Genomic DNA, 17,378 nt, shown 5'->3' on the forward strand with positions numbered 1-17,378 from the left:
CCAACAGGTATCTGGTTGGCTACTGCGAGAAGAGGATGCTGGCCTAGATGAGCCACTGGTCTGATCCAGTTGTGCTCTTCTGACGCTCTTATGGAAACTCCACATAGGTTCCTAGGCAGTTAGAGGCATTTGGCCACTATGAGAAGAGGATGCTGGGCTAAAGGGGACATTGCCCTGACCCAGCAGGGCTCTTCTTATTCATCATACAAATGTAGAGTTGGAAAGGATCACATCCAGTCTAACCTTCTGCCATGAAGGAATCTTTTTTGCCTAGTGTGGAGCTTGAACCCACAACTTTGACATTAAGAGTCTCATGCTCTACTGACTGAGCTATCCTGCAGGCTATTTTCTTATGATCACCTGTGTTGAGAAGTGCCTGCAACTACCGTCTGAGTACCACCACCCTGTACTGAAGGTGTGACCTGTAATCTCCTAAACTACCATATAAAATCAAAGCACAAAATACTCAACCTGTGTAATCACTTTGGCCACTTAATAAAATACAAAACTAAAATTCTAACAGTCAGACCTAGAGTTTTATACAATGTTGGGGAGATTGTGTGTATAGATGCAGTCACTTTTCATCTGCACTATTCCACTTAATGGGGCTAAATGGTGGTTTTGAATTTAACACAGCAGGAAATTTTTATCATTATTTTAGTTTTATTGAGTTTTTGTAATTAAAGACAAAGACATTCAATGTGACTCTCAGAACAATACAAATTTAGTTACAAAAAGAACGCTAAGCCCTAAGTGTTATTAAACTGAGCTTTTCAACCAAAAAAGGAGAATAAAATAAAGACCCCAAACTACACCCCTGATAGCCTGCTAAAGTAATAAAGTTGCAACAAGTTACAGTCTTATCCATAAACAAAAGAAAATTGAAATTTAAAACGATGCCAAGACCCGGTAACTACATTGGTATTAATACTAATTTTTCCACTAGTTCTCTTGAACAGTTAAGTAAGAATTTGAGAATTTGTCTGAATAAAATTTTTGCTTTTTGTTATATCACAGGTAAGAGGAGTAGATTGTGTGAATGTCTGGGGAAACATTATGACTAGCCAGATTGTGCTATACACTGTTGGTGCATACTGCTCATGTTCTGGGACACTGGCAAACATTATAAAGTCAAATCAAACCAGAGTAAACTTGCCCATGCAACCTTCTTTCCAGTAAGGCTGCTTCCTAGACTGCTTCCTTCAGTCAGTCTTTCCAGTAAGGCTGCTTCCTAGAATGTTTTCTACCAGTTGTTCACCTTTGAACAAAAATTAAAATCCTTCCAATGCCTGATTATGACACGTCTTGCTGCCTGTAGGAGATGAGTGATAAGTTCCTTACTATGTAAATTTAGATTACAGTATGTAGTATCTATCAACATGTTCTGGAGAACTATTCTTCTGTTGGCTTGTAATTTTATTAATTTCACCAAGCCTCCTTCACTAGGAAGCTATTACTTGATTTGAATTTAACTCATACCACAGATATAAAGTAGGGTGTTATAATCAGCAGATTGACAGTAGTAGGTGCAAGTTTGGGCTGTTCCGCCAGCTTGGCAACCCCAGGTAGATCAGGTTGCATCCCTTGCTACCAGCCTGGGGCTTCAGGCCAAGGCATCCAGTGACATTTAGCGTCAGTTCTCACCAAACACAGCAAAGAAAATATTTTATATATATATATATATATATATATATATATATATATATATATATATATATATATATATATATATAATGATGCTTTGATCTGGAGACCCAAACTAAACCACATTTCCAGTCTTCTTCCCTCTCCTCAATTCTTCAACAGCATGAAGAGGATACTAAACCAGGCCAATGGCATACCTAGTCCAGAATCCTGTCCTCACAGTTGACCATTATGAGAAGTGCACAAGCAGGGCATGAGCACAAATGCAAATTCCCCTCCTTTGACTTCCAGCAACGGTGGAGGGAAGAGCATAGCCATTGGGCCAGCAGCCATTGAGAGCCCTCTCCTTCTCCAGGAATTTGTCTGATCATTAAAACAAAAACACAAAAAAAACCCCATCCAGCTTGGAGGCCATCACTGCCTCCTGCGGAACGAGTTTCCTAGTTTAACTCCGCACTGTGTGAAGAAGGACTTTCATTTATCACCTTCTCTCTTTAGTTTAGAGGAAAGGTATTGTTGTTGGAATCTTGCTGAATCAGAACCATGTGGAGAGGCGATGGCTTCTTTGGGGCTTTGTACAGCTTGCAGGCAAAAGGTACCTAGATGACAAGGTGGACTTCCTTAGAACACAGATCCAGACAGGATTGGGAAAGGGGAGAGAGAAGAAATCAAGGGCGTACCCACCATGCGGCAAGTTAGGGCAGCTGCCCTACTCTAGAAGCAGGGCTGGTGGGCAGAGGCGGAGCACAGCCCGGCGGAGCGCGAGTTCGCCATTCCCGCCCGCCGCGCTGCGCCCTCCCTCCAGCTCCCCGTCGCACCCTCTGGCAAGGCCAAGCGCGGCGGGGAACCAGAGAGTGCGGCGCGGCGGGCGGGAACGCTGAACTCGCGCTCCGCTGGGCTGGGCTCCGCCTCCACCCACCAGCCCTGCTTCTAGGGAGGGGCACAGCCCGGCGGAGCGCGAGTTCGCCGTTCCCGCCCACTTTGTGGCCCCTCCCCTTCCGTGCCTTGGCCCCTCCCCTTGCCCCCCGAGTTTTGATCCTGGGTACGCCCATGGAAGAAATTATTACTGTTCACACCTGTCTTTCTCGGGAGGCAATGGAGGAGTGTGCCTTTCGGGTGTGTGTGTGTGTGTGAAACCAAACCGTTGGAGAGTTACAGCACTTGGTGAGACCATAGAGATTAATACAGGAGAGAGATGTTTTGTTTCAGCTGAGGCAGATGAAGGGGTCTGGTTGTTGTTGTGCTGCTGCTATTACTCCTCCTCCTCCTCCTCCTCCTCCTCCTCCTCATATATTTATTTATATACTGGTTTCCCCCCAGCCCGGGACTCAATTCAGCTTAAAGATAAAATAGAAAAAGCTAAAAATAATAAAAAGAAATAAACATGGAAAGGTAATTAAAACACTAATAGAATTAATTACAGGTAGGTAGCCATGTTGGTCTGCTGTAGTCGAAACAAAATAAAATAATTCCTTCCAGTAGCACCTTAGAGACCAACAAAGTTTGTCATTGGTATGAGCTTTCGTGTGCATGCACACTTCTTCAGATGCACTGAAACAGAAGTCACCAGACCCTTATATATAGTGAGAGGGTGGGGAGGGGTATTACCGGTACTCAGAAGGGTGGTGGGAATGGGTGATTGGCTGATAGTTATGGTTAACCTGTTGACGACTGTTAACGACTGCAACTGGTCTTACAGGACAAAGCAAGGGGTGAGATGGCTAAAAATAGCTTTATCATGTATAATGAGATAAGAATCCAATGTCTCTTTTCAGACCAGGTCTCTCCGTGGTTTTAAGTTGCAATTCAGCAACTTCTCTTTCCAGTCTATTTCTGAAATTCTTTTGTAATAAGACATTAATAGAATTAATGTCTATATATTAGATCTATTAAAAATACAGTTAATAACAATGAAAACATCACAGAACCAGCCCTTTCCTCAAAACCAGTCCATTCCCTAAAGCCTGTTTGAATAAGTTTGTTTTCACTTGCTGGTGGAAGGACAGCAAGGAGGGAGACAGTCTACCCTCATCAGGGAGGGAGTTTCAGAGCCTGGGAGCAACTACTCTCCATTCCTCTCCCCTGCATGCCTGCAAAAAACAGCTTGGCAATTTGAATTTAATTAGTGGATGAGCACCAGACCAACACTTTTTGTTTTGCTTTGTTTCGAGCTGAGTAGCAATGAATTGGGCTTAACTATTTTATTTTGGAGACCAAAGGCCTCTTTAAAGACTAGCACAGCCTGGAAGCCTTTGGCTTCATGAGAAGTGTGATGAGTTTGTGGGCAGTGCCAGACCCCTCTAATCTCTGGATGAAACAAGTGTTAAAATCTAAGCAAGCCTTTTGATCCCTGGATCCAGAAAGTGTTAAAATGTAAATTGTGCTGTTTTCCTGATGAGGTAATCACCTGGGTGATGGGCCATTAAGAGTATAAAGGAAAGGGGGCTCTGGGCCAGATAACAAATGGGTGGGATTCCTCACTCAGTAGACCAAGCCAGCCCTACTTTAGAGTGTTGAGTTTGCAGTAATTTGACCTAGAATGTTTGATTTCTGATGGAATCCAAGGCTACAGCTATGGGAGAAACAGGACCCTCCACCATAGGCTCAACTTGTAAATATGTGTAAATAAACTATATATCATAGAGACACCACAATCTCCACTGTGCCTCATTTCCAAAAGAAAACAAGAAACCTGGTTAAGTGCCTGGAACTCTTGGGATCTCACACTACTCAGAGATTGGGGAAAGCCTCTGCTCTATCAGCTGCTTCTGAAAAGTCTCAAGGCCCAGGGAAATAGGAAATTTTTAGAGGTAGGTGAAGCTCCAGGGCTCTTCTCTTGCTGGCTAACTTCTCCCTCACCCACCTTGGCTGATTTCCTGAGCTGAGCAGAGCTCAGCCCCACTCCCTGCCAGCCCCCTCCCTCCTCTCCCAGTTCTATTTCCCTTTTCTGGTGGTTATGGCAGCAAGTAGAGAGCACAAAGTTCCTCTCGTCTCCTTCCCTGTGCTGCTGATGTGCTCCAGAGCCACATGCCAGGGCTTGAAAAGAGAAGCGACTCCTTGGAACCTTTGGTCCACCCAAGTGCTACCAAACAAGACTTAAAGCTACAGGGGAAAACCACCCATAAGAACACAACGAGAGCAGAGCCTGCTGGATCAGGCCAATAGTCCATCTAGTCCAGCACCCTGTTCTCACATGGGTCAACCAGATGCCTCAGTGGGTACCCAATGAAGCTGAATGCTGGAAGATTCAGGACAAATAAAAGAAAGTGCAAAGTTAAACTACGGAACTCCCTCCCACAGGAGGCAGTGATGGCCACCAACTTGGATGGCTTCAATAGAGGGTTGGACAAATTCATGGAGGAGAGGGGTGTCGATGGCTACTAGCCACAGTGGCTATGCTCTGCCTCCATGGTCTGAAGCAACAATGCTTCTGACTACCAATTTCTGGAAACTACAGGAAGGGAGAGGGCTCTTTGCTCGTATCCTGCTTGCCAGTTTCTCACAGGCATTTGTTCAGCCTCTGTAAGAAGAGGATCCTGGGCTAGATGGACTTCCTTTGCCAGCAGGACTCTTCTCATGCTCTTCTTGGTTTACCTCCTCCCTTGCTTTTGTTTGATTCCCTTCCTTTCTTCTTCCCCATTCCTCTGTTCTTTTTACCGCCTAAACCTGTGACCCACAAACATCTCCACACGTGGCTCGCATCAGATAACAACACATAAGCTCTTAAACAGGGAATAATTTCTTTCTAGACACAATATGCTCAGATCCAGGCACATATCTGAGTTCAACCAGGGCTCCTTGGTCAGACCTAAACTGTCTCTAGCCTGAAAAGAAGACAAGCGGCTGGAAAAGTCTAATATTGTTTCCATAAACAGCCTTCAAAATATGAAGTGGAATAAACATAACTCAGAATATGGAATAAAGTTATTTTCTGTCCAGAATTACATTAAAGGATGGTTGCGAGGCTGGTTGCTTTCTTTTGGTTTATTAGATTTTTACTTGTTTTAGGTGCTTCTAGACTTCTGTAACCTCTTTTCCCCCCAAGGCAGCTGATATAAAAGCATAAATAATGTTATTACATCCCACCTTTCCTCCAAGGAGCCCAAAGTGAATAGTTCCCCTTTTTCCCATTTCACCCTCACATCAAGCCTGTGGGGTTGCTTAGGCTGAGAGGGAGCGACTGGCCCCCCAAGGTCACCCAGTGGGCTTCATGGCCAAGTGGGGATTTAAACCCTGGTCTCCCAGGTCCTAGTCCAACACTCCAACCACTACACACCACACCACACTGGGCATTAAAAATGTCCAGCGAAATGATCCCTAGAATGAACTAAACATGTAAAATACAGTTTAAAACTCGTGATCCCCAAGTACATGGAATTCAGATGGGCAGGATGCCATCATGAACCTCTTCCTCCTCTCTGAAATTATTCTTATATCCTGCTGCCACAAATTCCCAAAGAAGGTAAGATGAGTCTTGCTGGATCAAACCCACCTTGGCATGCTTTCTGCTTCCCACAGTGGCCAGCCAGTTGCCTGTGTGAAGCCCTTGCCCGAAAGACATTTCGGCTGAAAGCATTTTAAAAGAAAGAGATCTTCCAAGCCAATTTGAAAAGCTGGGACAGACGCAGCCAAACATACCACTAATTTATTTATTGCATTCAGAGCCGATCTTTTCCTTCCAAGTTACTCAACATGGCAAAACTGGTCCTTCTCAACTACAGTGGGAGGAAGGTTGGGCTGAGAGGCAGTAGAATTAGTAGGTATTTCCACTGATCTGTTAAAAGGACTTAACCGTACATGGGAGAAAGACCTGTTCATACAAACAAAGGATTCTCAATGGTATATGTGCTATGGTAATCTCAAACCGTATAAGCCAGTCTCAGTTTAGAATCATAGAATTGTAGAGATGGAGAACCCAAGGGTCATCTAGTTCAACCTCCTGCAATGCAGGAAACTTATGTGAGAGAGTGTTCTATGGAAATCCTACACAGATGACAAAGCACACCAGTGAATATTACCCATATGACATCACAACCTTTTTGCACCAATGGTGGGGCTACCCATAGGGATTCAAATTATGGAAAACAGTTTGTCAAGAAACTACTGAAATCCTCAAACCTCCCATTCTGACCTCACTGCAGCATTGCTTATTAAGTCTATGGGATAATCTGCTAAAATGTTTATGTGCTCAGGGACTCTTAACATTTGCCTCCAAAGAGAAAACCTTGCAGGGCTTGTAATTCTCACGGTGGTATAAAAAAAAATGTGGAGCATTAGCTGAAAAGAAGAACCATTCATAAATCACGTGGAGCCAAAGGATATTGACAGGCTGGAACATGTGCAGAGGGTGACCAGGATGGTGAAGGGTCTGGAAACCAAGCCAGCGTGGTGTAGTGGTTAAGAGTGGTAGACTCGTAATCTGGGGAACCGGGTTCGTGTCTCTGCTTCTCCACATGCAGCTGCTGGGTGACCTTGGGCTAGTCACACTTCTCTGAAGTCTCTCAGCCTCACTCACCTCACACAGTGTTTGTTGTGGGGGAGGAAGGGAAAGGAAATTGTTAGCCGCTTTGAGACTCCTTTGGGTAGTGATAAAGTGGGATATTAAATCCAAACTCTTCTTCCTCTTCTTTATGATGAACCGTTGAGGGAGTTGGGTATGTTTAGCCTGGAAAAGAGGAAACAGGGAGGAGATATGTCAGCCATCTTCAAATATCAAAAGTGCCATCCCATGGAAGATCATAGAATCATAGAATTGTAGAGTTAGAAGGGACCCCTAGTGTAATCAAGTCCAACCCCCTGCAATGCAGGAATCTCAACTAAAGCACTTATTACAGATGGCCATCCAACTTCTGCTTAGAAATCTCCAAGGAAGGAGAGTCCACAACTTCCTGAGGGAGACAGTTTCACTGTCAAACAGCTCTTACTGTCAGAGAGTTATTCCTGATGTTCAGTCTGAATCTTCTTTGAAGCCATTGGTTTCAGTCCTACCTTCCAGAGCAGGAGAAAACAAGCTTGCCCCAACAGAAGTATAGTGTCCAGATCAATGGAAGTAATAGTCCCACTCTATTCTGCCTTGATGAAACCACACCTGGAATATTGTGTCCAGGCCTGGGTACCACAATTTAAGAAGGATGTTGACAAGCTGAAATTTGTGCAGAGGGTGACAACCAAGATGGTAAAGGGTCTGGAAATTAAGCCTCATGAAGAATGGTTGAAGGAGCTGGAAAAGAGGAGACTGAGAAGAGATATGATAGCCATCTTCAAATACAGTGGTACCTTGACTTCCGAATGCCTCGACTTCCGAAGGTTTCGACTTCCAAAGTCTGCTAACCCGGAAGTATTTTCGCCATGCGCAGAAGCGGGGTGCGCATTCACAAAATGGACGCTTCGACTTCCAAAGGTTTCGACTTCCGAAGAGCGCTGCGGAACAGATTGCCTTCGGAAGTCAAGGTACCACTGTATCTGAAGGTCTGTCACATGAAAGATAGAGCAAGTTCTCCTTTCTTGGAGGTTTTTAAGCAGAGGTCATATGACCATCTGTCATAGATGCTTTAATTGAGATTCCTGCATTGCAAGGGGTGGAATAGATTGCTCTCAAGGTCCCTCCTACTGAACAATTCTATGAGTCTATAACCCTGAAAAATTATATGCTGTTTGGTGGGTTATATCTTACCTACAACAAATGCTGACAACAAAGGACTCCCTCTCTGCAGGATAACATGAAACTGGGCTTTCCTGAATCCATTTATAAGTCTTTTCTGCATATGAGGCTTTTTTCATACCTCTATTAATTTTATTAAATCAATTAGTTTGATTTACTTCAATTATTTTTTATTTAACTGCAACTGGAACCTCTTTCTGCAAACCCTTTCATCTTTACTCTTCATTAAAAACCAAAAACAAACGTATGGTGCTATTACATCCAACGTATCCTATTATTAAAAACATGTTCTTGTTATCTTTGGGCATTTTTACTGAAGTATTAAAAATAAATCATGGTCCTAAATAGGGAAGCATCATTATGATAATTTCTGCAGCCCTGTAATAAAGGTAGCAACTGGTGCCAACCATTGTGCAACGCAAGTCCATGCAAGCCTACTAATAGCTGCCCTTGTGCCAAAGGGTAACTTCAGGACGCATATGGAGCTGGTGCCTTCTGCTGAAGATTTTCAGGATGTCACAGTTCATCTCACTGAGGGCGATATTTTCCAGCTGTCGAGAGAATGTTGCTCATAGGTTAAAAAAAACAGTTTCAAGTTCTGGCACAGAGATGGCTTCTGTTCTTTAAAAAGCACTAGTCAGTGGATAATCTTCTATTGGTCAAAGTGAGGTGTATCCCTCCCAAGCTTCTGAACAACCCATTCTCTCATCACCCACATTAATAATTCTCGGTGGTCAACTAGATAACCATGAGAAGCCCACAAGCAGGACATGAACACAACAGCAGTTCTGAATTTGCCCTGACAGCAATGTACACAGCCAACCAGCCTTAGACATAATCCCCTATAAAATCAGAGGAACATAAGAAGAGCCTTCAGGATCAGGCCAATGGCCTATCTAATCCAGCTGTGGCCAACCAGATGCCTCCATGGGAAATCGGCAAGCAGGGCTTAAGCACAAGAGCACTCCCCACTTCTGACGTTTCAAGCAACAGTTATTCAGAAGCATTGCTGCCTGTAACCATAGAGGTAGAGCAAAGACATAACGGCTAGTAGCCATTGATAGCCTTCTCCTCCATGAATTTGTCCAATCCTCTGTTAAAGCTATCCGGGTTGGTGGTAAGCACTGCCTCTCGTAAGAGTGAGTTCCATAGTTTAATTGCACTGCATAGGAGTTCTATGTCCTGTATCTTTCACCACTCAGACTTGCTGGATGTCCCTGAGTTCCAGAGTCAGGGAGGGAGGAAAACTTTTCTCTATCTACTTTATGCATGCCATTTTATAAACTTCAATCACATCACCTCTTACTCTCCTTTTCTCTAAATGAAAAGCTGCAAATGCTGCAACCTTTCCTCATAATAGAGACTCACCCCATCCCTTTGATCATTTTGGTTGCCCGTTTGTGAACCCTCCAAATCTTAATCCAACCAAGTTGGTTCCTGATACTGCATCAGGTGGTAGCAGCTTTAATAGCTCAGCAAGCGCTGTGTTGAGAAGCCATCTCACACCAGAAAAACATGGACCCCACCCCCCCTGCAAAGCTCACAAAGACAGCACAATTGGTAGTCAGTCATTTATCTCCCACGGATTGCCATGGCAGCATAACTGTTGCTACTGGGCTTCTGCTTTTCCACCAACCCTGAATTTCCTGCTCTCTGCCGCAGACTCAGATGAAGACCGATATGATTTTTTCAACAACTGAATTGATAAATGGCTCCCATTTTGTTTTCAGCCAAAGCATTATTTAATCAGCTGATAAGAGGCAGAATGCTTCTCGGTCTGGAATGAAATTGGCATGGTCAAATTCTTTCAACAAGCGCCGTATGGCTAGTTTGCAGAATCTCAGTGCTGACATGCATGGAACTTAAAAAATAAATAAGCTGGCCATTCCAAGAAAGCAGTATGGAACCTGGATGTGAGCATCTGTATTGCATGCAGAATGCCACAGGCTCAATCCCTGTGGCCTCTCTAGATAGAGCTGGGCTTGGAGAGACTCCTGCCTCTGGAGACCCTTGAGAACCACCACAAATCATTTTAGACAATACTGGGTGGGTTGGGCTGATTTGATTTGGTATAAGACAGCCTCTTGTGTTCCTGAGATAACCCTGCAGGCCGTATCTGTGATGGGCGAGTTCACACATTACAGTTGTTGTCCACTTGAGTTTATTATACCTTCCAATATTCCTTGGATGAGGAACATTTCTCACTCTGCCCCCAACTGATCTTCCTCAACCCATTTATCTGTCGTCCCCTTCCGTAGCATTTCCTATCAGAAGAAGGGCAACTGCCATTACCACTACACCAATGGGACATATCACACACGTCTTCCACTGTCCTGAGAAAAACCCCAAATCCCGATTTTATTTCATTCTTTGGCAAATTTACAAAAAGAAAAAAACACAATAATAAATGAATTTTTAGAAAGGGACAATATTAGACATGCACACACAAACGATTTTTGTTTTTTTTAAATCAAGACTTCCTATTCTTCCCTATGCAGGGCTGCCTTCAGATGTCTTCTAAAGGTTGTATAGTTACTTATCTCTTTGGCTCCGGTGGGAGGGGGGGGGCTCCCATAACTCCACACCCTCCAAAATTTCTCTGATGAAAATACAGATGCCCTACCATATCCTCCCAACATTTCTCCGATGAAAATGGAACGTCTTAAGGAAAAGCAGGATATTCCAGGATCAAATAAGACACTGGGACAGCTTCTGTAAATCTGGGGCTGTCCTGGAAAATAGGGACACATGGAGGGGCTGCATAACCCACATCTATCCCAACCTTTACATCTGAAATGCATATATATATATATGCATACATGCCTCCAAGACACAAGAGAGGGCCATCTATTGGTAGTTCATCCTTTGTTGTTTGCTATTCCTGTATTGCAAGGGGTTGGGCTAACTGACCCTAGGAGTCATTTCTAACCCAACATGATTCTGTGATTCTAATCTTTTCCTTACTATCTCAGCATGCATGAAAAAGAAAATCACACAATTGATGGCCCTCTTTTCCCCCTCTCCTTTTATTTACTTAAAAGCTTAACAGCAAGTCCTAATGATGTGTTGAGGGACTGTGCTCACCTGGCAGGGTGTATGTTGATATTTGGCACTGGGGTGGAAAGAATCAAGTAAGCAGTTACTATGTGCTCTCAGCAGAAGACTGCGTGCTTCATATAGCCAAGACTAGTGCCTGGCGTGCTCTGGTCCATAGGGTCACGAAGAATCGGACACGACTAAACAACAACAACAGTCGGCAAACTTGACCGTGTGTAGAAATGCCTTTGTGCTAATAGGCTCAAGGATCTTGGAGATTTCTGAAATCAATGAAATCCAAACCTTGGGAAATTGAGGACAATAGACGGAGCTAATTGGGCATTAAACCCTTATTTCAGTCTCTTGGCCCTTTAATGCCTTTACCAGGTGTTTTTTTCCATCACCAGTCACTTGGGTTGTATGTAGCACACAGTAAATTCAAAGGAATATTTGTCAAATTCCGAATTATATAGATGCTCTTAGACATTTCTGCACCTAAAATACGTTGCCATTTTCAAGAGAGGCAAGACGTCACTTGTTTTCTTTCTTTTTCGATTCTATTTTATTAACTTTCAACATTTTAAACATGTGAAGTAATAATTTCGTCTTTTCCTCTTATGTTTGTTGACTTTCCACCCCTTTCGCCATGGAGTTGTTTCTTTCTCCCCTTCTGCTACAGTTTATCCAGGTCCTTCGTTTTCCTGGATTTTCATAGATACCTGGGCTTTCAGTCCAGGTGGTGCAGTTTTCCAATCCCTCCTGTTGTCGTGAGGGCATCTCACCCATAGCATATAATATCATTAGTGGGTCTGTTCTCTGGGTAGACATTGTAGTCAATGTATCTGACCTGAGTAGGTTCCTTGAAGGCCACACTGCTATACAGTAATCCAAGCTGAGGTCCCAGCTTCTGTGTTAAGAGGTAATACGTTAGAAGTGTATAAAATATGCACGGCATGGAGAAAGTGAATAGAGAAAAGTTTTCCTCCCTCTCTGCTAACACTTGAAGTCATGGATGAAGCGGAGTGTTGGAACAATTAGGAGAGGATCAAAGAAAGTCCCTCTTTACACAGTGAATCTATGGAACTCTCTCCTGCAAAGAGGCAGTGATGACTACCAAGTTGCATTGCTTTAAAAGAGAATTAGACAAATTTATGGAGGAGAGGGCTACTGATGGCTACTAGCCACAATGGCTATGCTGTTCAGAGGCAGCAGTGTTTCTGAATGTTGCTGGAAACCACAGGAGGGCAGAGTGCTCTTGTGCTTGATTCCTGCTTGCTGGTTTCCCACAGGCCACTCTGAGAACAGGATACTGGACTAGACTGGTCCCTTTTGGCCTGATCCAGCAGGCTGTTCTTATGTGCAGCCTCACAGTCTGTTTTCTTTTATCCCACACTAGGGTGTCTGGTTTGCAAAAAACACAAAAAAGCCATTTCTTTTCTTCTTCTTCTTTCTTATACTGTATTTTTACTGGCTGGGCAGGACTTAAATTATTTATTTTTCAAAAACATGTCTGCCACATTTCCTGTAGCAGCTTTGCCCTCATAAAAAAAAGCTATGGTTCCTTCGCTGCAAGGGGCTGGACCAGAGGACCCTTGGTCCTCTCAACTCCACAATTCTATGAAGCTGATGGAAAATCCACCCCAGTTATCTGAGCAGAGAGAAATAAATTCATATGCTAGGAGATCACAGGGGAGCTATGGCCTTTTGTACTGTCTATTTACAGATATACAGATTGAGCACAGGTAGACATCCTAATAGATGTCCCACCATTCACTGCTCTTGTCATATTTCTAAGGGAAACACCACCACTATCGGAGTCTTACAGAGCACAACTATGCCTTCCATCCTCTTCTTGCAGCCTCAGTTTCTCCAGTTCAGACTTACCCTTAGGTTCCCTGCTTACACACAGATATGGATTACCAAATTCCTTAGCTAGGAAGAGCCTTCTCATTCTGATACTTGGTTACCATTAGAATCATAGAATCATAGGAGCTGGAAGAGACCACAAGGGCCATCCAGTCCAACCCCCTGCCAAGCAGGAAACACCATCAAAGCATTCCTGACAGATGGCTGTCAAGCCTCTGCTTAAAGACCTCCAGAGAAGGAGACTCCACCACACTCCTTGGCAGCAAATTCCACTGTCGAACAGCTCTTACCGTCAGGAAGTTCTTCCTAATGTTTAGGTGGAATCTTCTTTCTTGTAGTTTGAATCCATTGCTCCGTGTCTGCTTCTCTGGAGCAGCAGAAAACAACCTTTCACCCTCCTCTATATGACATCATTTTATATATTTGAACATGGCTATCATATCACCCCTTAACCTTCTCTTCTCCAGGCTAAACCTTCCCAGCTCCCTAAGCTGTTCCTCATAAGGCATCATTTGTTTCCAGGCCTTTTTGGTTGTCCTCCTCTGGACACGTTCTAGCTTGTCAGCCAGTGTGGTGTAGTGGTTAAGAGCGGTAGACTCGTGATCTGGGGAACCGGGTTCGTGTCTCCGCTCCTCCACATGCAGCTGCTGGGTGACCTTGGGCTAGTCACACTTCTCTGAAGTCTCTAGCCCCACCCAACCCACAGGGTGTTTGTTGTGGGGGAGGAGGGGAAAGGAGATTGTTAGCCGCTTTGAGACTCCTTTGGGTAGTGATAAAGCGGGATATCAAATCCAAACTCTTCTTCTTCTTGAACTGTGGTGCCCAGAACTGGACACAGTATTCCAGGTGAGGTCTGACCAGAGCAGAATACAGTGGTACTATTACTTCCCTTGATCTGCTATACTCCTATTGATGCAGCCCAGAATTGCATTGGCTTTTTTAGCTGCTACATCACATTGTTGACTCATGTCAAGTTTGTGGTCTACCAAGACTCCTAGATCCTATTCACATGTACTGCTCTCAAGCCAGGTGTCACCCATCCTATATTTGTGCCTTTCATTTTTTTTGCCCAAGTGTAGTACTTTACATTTCTCCCTGTTAAAATTCATCTTGTTTGCTTTGGCCCAGTTGTCTAATCTGTTAAGGTCATTTTGAAGTATGATCCTGTCCTCTGGGGCCACCCCTCCCAATTTGGTGTCATCTGCAAACTTGATCAGGATGTCCTCAAGCCCATCATCCAAGTCATTGATAAAGGCAATCAGACTTCAGTTTCCTTAACAGTTTTCTGGACATCCAGTAAAGCTGAATGTTGGATGATCCAGGGCAGAGTAAAGACAGGACTTCTTCATGCAGCACATAGTTAAACTGTGGAATGCCCTCTTGCAGGAGGCAGCGAAAAGAGGATGAGACAATGACCGCTCCCCACATAAAATGGGGGTGCATTTTGCGTGGTCGCGCACAGCTCCCTTGACCCCCAAAAGGCGACTCCCTGGAAGTTTGTATCTGCCACCACATCACCAGGCAGGATGTAGAGGGTCTCTGCCTACTCCAGCCAACTGCCCAATCCTGCCTGGGGGAGGTGTTTGCCAGGGGTCTGGCCAGGTAAGGGGAGGGTCTTACAGCTCACACAATAGAAGTTGAATCCTACCTACAGGGACCAGTCGGCTCCGGAGCTTCTCCCACCCGCCACGCCCTCATTGACATTTCGTTGCAGTTCATTGACTTTCTGTTGCAGATTAACCCCATTTTTCCACAGGTACGCAGGCGCTGCTACGTCAAGGTCGCTGTTGAAGGGCCGGAAAGGAATTTCCTTGCATTGGCAGGTTTCGCCTTTCCCGTAGCAATATGTCACAACTTTCGTGGTGTCAGGCATTGGGCGGAATTCTTTAGGCTATCTTCCTGAAGGAAGGGGCGTGAGGCAGTGATCTCACCCCCTTTGCAGCGACATGATCGGGATGTCCCCCCCCTTAAGGGGTATTGGGGGGAAGCATTGTCCATGCCAAGAGGTTGACATTGCTCCCCCCCTTCCAGCGGCGGCGAACAGGGGGGCGGGCTCTCTTGGCTTGAACATATGTTCTCCAGAGCCAGCTCTACCCCCATACATTCTGGATAACCCCGAAAACTCACAGAACCCCAGCTGGGGCCTGGGAGAGGATAATGCCCGATACCTGAGCCAAGGTCTCCCTACATCAAGTTGTGGCCAATTTTTAATTCCATAGCACGTTGTCTTGCATCATTATTCCGCTCAGGGGTCACATGGGGTTTGGGGGACTCCGCCTGTCCATGCAAATGTATGGAGCAGGAGAGGGCTAGCGATGGCTATTAATCAGGATGACTATGCTGTGCCTCCATGCTCAGAGGCAGCAATGCTTCTGAATAGCAGTTGCTGGAAATCACACAAAGGGAGAGTGTGCTTGTGTTTCAATCCTTCTCTGCAGGTTTCCCATGATAAGCAACTGATTTCCCACTGCAAGAAGAAGATGCTGGACTAGATGGTTCATTGGCCTAATCCAGGTAGGCTCTTCCTTGTCTGTCATTGATTGCCAGAAGAGAATCGACTGCTCTGTGCTAGTTGGGAGATTAAGGGCAAGGCAAACGATGCTGCGTGATTGGTTTTGGAAAGAAAAGCAAGACCCTAGAGGCAATTCTAGAGTTAGAAACCACCCCCAAGGATCATCTAGTCTAACCCCCTGCAATGCAGGAATACTTAGTGTTTCCTACAGTTTTGCCCCCCCCCAACCGTTTGCAACATATTGGCTCTACACACTTCTACCAGAAGCAGACTTGATCTTGATAAAATGGGTTTTCCTCTCCATACAACTATTGCCCAGGTGATGTCTCCCATGCCAGAATTATGGTATGATGGATACCTTGGGATTTCTGTTTCATGTGCTCTGAAATTAATAATGGTCTATTAGAGGAGAGCCCAGGGCCTTCTGGAAGAGAGTCAGCTGGCAGAAGCATCCCCCTTCTGTTTTCTTATTGTAATTGTTGAAATGAGAATAATTAATGTAATCGGAATTTAGCCATGTTGGGCAATATCCACCCACCAACATGTATACAAAGGATGAGTGGAGAAATCAGAGGTCTAATACAAAGAGATGTCTGGGAAAAGCTGTTTCTTGCAAGCTCATTTCACAAGCCTTTTACTGGCTACGTCTGGCTTGCAAATGATAGACATTCCTGGACACAGACAACCTGATTACTGTAGTTCATGCATTGGGAACCTCGAGACTGGATTACTGTATGGGGCTGCCTGGTTTGGAAGCTCCAACTGGAGCATAATGTTGCAGCCAGATTGCTGATAGACAACAAGCAACACGTTGGCTAATAATATACTGACAATATTTTTATAACACTATAATGTTTCAAAATTCATAAACAGAAGACATTCAAATACATACAAAGATTGAAATGACAGGCCTGCATATAAACTACCAATAATGAATACATACCAAATTAATTGTCCCCAAAAGTACATCAAATGGCCATGGATCAGCGATCACTTAAAAGTGTAGCAAGCTAGCCGATACTGTTGGCAGAACCCTAGTAGCATTATAAAGGCTACCCACAGGTGCAATGAATCACATAAAATTTCAGGAAATTTAAAGGTACAGTATCCAAAATCTAGCAAAGAGAATACAAACAGCAGCCACCTTGTAAGAAAACTTAAATAAAACAATTGAAATCTAATTCAGTATTCAACCCCCCCCCCCTCCCCGGGTCCACCAACAAGAAACCAGACTGATTTACCTATTTAAATCCCTGCACCCAGGACAATAAAAATATTGTCAGTATATTATTAGCTGACACGTTGCTCGTTGTTGTTCAGAGTAGAGTTGCCAGACTCAATAGAGTCTGTGCCTTTAATTGCCCTGCTCTCTTTTGAGTCTGGAAACATTAAAGAGAAACCAGCAGGCCCTTTGTTTAATTTACAAGCAAAGGGTCTGCTGGTTTCTCTTTAAGGTTTCCAGACTCAAAAGTGAGCAAAACTACCTGCACTGCCTGCCCATCTACTACCAAGCCAAGTTCAAAGTCCTTGTAGTCACTGTAGTATCATCATCATCATCATTATCAATCATTTTATTGGCATCACATATAAACATCTATAACAAATCAATACAGAATTACCACCTCCCCAGTGGCACAAAACATTAGCCAAAAGAAAAGA

General features: G+C 44.2%; 1 long non-coding RNA gene across 1 annotated transcript; it reads right to left on the bottom strand.

Moving 5' to 3' along the window:
* Window positions 1-5,728: 5,728 nt before the first annotated feature.
* Window positions 5,729-16,917, bottom strand: LOC148686615 (uncharacterized). The gene is made up of 4 exons (XR_015948686.1): window positions 16,663-16,917; window positions 13,498-13,574; window positions 8,713-8,856; window positions 5,729-7,309 (listed from the first exon to the last, which is right to left on the bottom strand). It is a non-coding gene; the product is annotated as an uncharacterized LOC148686615 (long non-coding RNA).
* Window positions 16,918-17,378: the final 461 nt, after the last annotated feature.

This window comes from Zootoca vivipara, chromosome Z2 (genome assembly GCF_965207765.1).
Source record: "Zootoca vivipara chromosome Z2, rZooViv2.hap1.1, whole genome shotgun sequence".
In the NCBI taxonomy this organism is placed as follows: Eukaryota; Metazoa; Chordata; class Lepidosauria; order Squamata; family Lacertidae; genus Zootoca; species Zootoca vivipara.